Below are 3,309 nucleotides of genomic sequence, written 5' to 3' on the forward strand. Positions count from 1 at the left end.
ATTTATATTTCCCTAATTATTAGTTATGTTGAGTATATTTTCATGATTTTATTGAACATTCATATACCTTTTTTTCTATCTGCTGATGTTTCTCCCTTAAAAAAAAATAGGGCTATTTGTTTTCTCAATCTTGAGTTGTTAGGGTACTAACATGAGGACCTAGTTCTGAATTTTCTACTCTGATCTGTTGATCTATGTGACTCTCCTCCTACCAATACCACACTGTTTTGATTTCTATAGCCAAATAATGTGCTGAAATCAGGTAATGTAAGTCTGCAACTTTGTTCTTTTTTGCCAAAATTGCTTTGCCTTTTCCAGGTCTTTTACATTTCCAAACAAATTTTAGCAACAGCTTGTCAAATTCTACAAAAAGGCCTGGTGGAATTTTGACTGGGATTGAATTAGATCCAAAGATAAATTTGGACAGAATTTCCATCTTAATAATATTAAACCTTCCTGTCCATAAATATGGTATATCATTCCATGAACTCAGATTTTATTTTCCTGTTTTAATAATTTTGTTGATATTTGAATTGCTTTCAGTGGGACATTTGCTTTAAACTATAAGATATTACCATCTGAGTTATCAGAGTACAAAATCCTTTCTCTCCTCCCCACCCACAACCAAAACAAAAAAAAAAACCCAAACCCACAACTTGGCTTCAAATAAGCTTTGAAGAAAAGGACTCTAAATATTTTCATACAGATCAAGAAGTAAATCACAAACTATTTACAAAAATACCTAAGCTAATACGCATTAACAATTTTTACCAGTTCACAAAAATTTTAAAGTATAAAAAAAAATCATGTAAGTTAAAATTAAAAACTCAGAAGTATGGCAGAAACCAACACAATATTGTAAAGCCATTGTCCTTCAGTTAAAAATAAATGTTAAAAAACCCTTAGAAGTATGGTCTAAGACTTCCTAGGTTGCTTCTCTCATGTCAGTTATGGTTGAAAAATCAGTTTTTCCTATCTTGGAATCTAAACTGCAAAACAACCATTTTTATTCTTTCAACACTAGCAGCACTATTCAAAAAAAGAGAAAAGACCCTCTGTGGACACTGACATTATCTTGCACATAGTTTAAATGTACCATACCTGCCTGGGTAGCTCAGCTGGTAGAGCATCAGACTTTTAATCTGGGGATCTAGGGTTTGAGTCCCTGTCCAGTTGCCAAAAATCAATAAATAAACACAATAAAATTTTTAAAAATGAAAAAATAAACTATACCGTTCCTGACATTTCTGTAACACACAGTACTAAAAATCACATGCCTCTAATCATTTGGAAGTATCTTTCTGAAACACTTTTACTTTCATGATGGCTCCTTACACATACAGATCAGATGGTACTTTGCCAACATGCTGAATGGGTGACTGACAGGGCTGAGAACCAGTATATGGACTTTGCAGGCTCCTTTTTAATTTATCAACATGTTTTGTAGTTTTCAACGTGGAGATTTCATATCATTTGATGTTATCATACATTTTATTTTTTAAATGTCATCCCATTGTGGTTTTAGTTTCCCAGATTATTCAGTTCAGTTCAGTTCAGTTGCTCACTCATGTCCTACTCTTTGCGACCCCATGAATCGCAGCACACCAGGCCTCCCTGTCCATTACCAACTCCCAGAGTTCACTCAGACTCACGTCCATCGAGTCAGTGATGCCATCCAGCCATCTCATCCTCGGTCGTCCCCTTCTCCTCCTGCCCCCAATCCCTCCCAGCATCAGAGTCTTTTCCAATGAGTCAACTCTTCGCATGAGGTGGCCAAAGTACTGGAGCTTCAGCTTTAGCATCATTCCTTCCAAAGAAATCCCAGGGCTGGTCTCCTTCAGAATGGACTGGTTGGATCTCCTTGCAGTCCAAGGGACTCTCAAGAGTCTTCACCAACACCACAGTTCAAAAGCATCAATTCTTTGGAGCTCAGCCTTCTTCACAGTCCAACTCTCACATCCATACATGACCACTGGAAAACCATAGCCTTGACTAGACGGACCTTAGTTGACAAAGTAATGTCTCTGCTTTTCAACATGCTATCTAGGTTGGTCATAACTTTTCTTCCAAGGAGTAAGCGTCTTTTAATTTCATGGCTGCAGTCACCATCTGCAGTGATTTTGGAGCCCCAAAAAATAAAGTCTGACACTGTTTCCACTGTGTCCCCATCTATTTCCCATGAAGTGATGGGACCAGGTGCCATGATCTTCATCTTCTGAATGTTGAGCTTTAAGCCAACTTTTTCACTCTCCTCTTTCACTTTCATCAAGAGGTTTTTTAGCCCCTCTTCGCTTTCTGCCATAAGGGTGGTGTCATCTGCATATCTGAGGTTATTGATATTTCTCCTGGCAATCTTGATTCCAGCTTGTGCTTCTTCCAGTCCAGCGTTTCTCATGATGTACTCTGCATAGAAGTTAAATAAGCAGGGTGACAATATACAGCCTTGACGTACTCCTTTTCGTATTTGGAACCAGTCTGTTGTTCCATGTCCAGTTCTAACTGTTGCTTCCTGACCTGCATATAACTGCTTCTTCATATGTTATTGACCAATTGTGTTTTTTTTCATACTTTGTCTCAATTTATTTTTATTTTTTGGCCATGCACTTGGGATCTTAGTTCCCTGAACAAGGATCAAACCTGAGTACCTGCTGTTGAAAGCACAGAGTCTTAACCACTAGAGTGCCAGGGAAATCCCTTTTAATCCTGCACATTTTTTATAGAACTATGCTAAATTTTTGTATAACTATTTTTTTAGTTCTCTATATTTTCCAAATACTAATTTGCTATCATGAGAGGTCTGTGGTGCAAAAAACTTCATCCAACTTGTTATTTGTTCCTTTCACTTTCTTTGGATGTATTATGTGATTAACAAAAGTTCTTAAGATCACTATAATAAGATATAAATATCTTTTCCTTTATTGTTTATGCCTTTTGAGTCTTGTTTATAAAATTATTCTTCTTCTTGCATTTTCTCCTAAAATTTTTTCAGTTTTCTCTTTCATATTTAAGTCTTCAGCTTTCTTGGAATTAACTCATGTATTTGGTGGAAAGAAGGGATTCAATTTCATGTATTTTAAAATCTGTATAAACAATTTTCTAGCATCATTTATTGAGTTATCTACTATGGTCCTACTGGTCTGTGAAGTAGTCTTCACTGTGAATAAAATTTTCCTACATTCATGGACTCATATCCAATTGTATGATTTCTTTGTCTGTTCCTGAACTAAACTACATTGTCTTATGTAGTTTAATCACTATGTGTGTATATGTGTGTTTAGTTGCTAAGTCGTGCCTGACTCTTTGCGACTT

The 3,309-nt window shown here is 36.2% G+C and overlaps 1 non-coding gene across 1 annotated transcript; it reads left to right on the plus strand.

Moving 5' to 3' along the window:
- Window positions 1-1,103: 1,103 nt before the first annotated feature.
- Window positions 1,104-1,178, plus strand: TRNAK-UUU (transfer RNA lysine (anticodon UUU)). The gene has a single exon. It is a non-coding gene; the product is annotated as a tRNA-Lys (tRNA).
- The last annotated feature ends 2,131 nt before the right edge of the window (window positions 1,179-3,309 follow it).

The sequence above is a fragment of the Ovis aries genome, chromosome 1 (genome assembly GCF_016772045.2).
Source record: "Ovis aries strain OAR_USU_Benz2616 breed Rambouillet chromosome 1, ARS-UI_Ramb_v3.0, whole genome shotgun sequence".
In the NCBI taxonomy this organism is placed as follows: domain Eukaryota; kingdom Metazoa; phylum Chordata; class Mammalia; order Artiodactyla; family Bovidae; genus Ovis; species Ovis aries.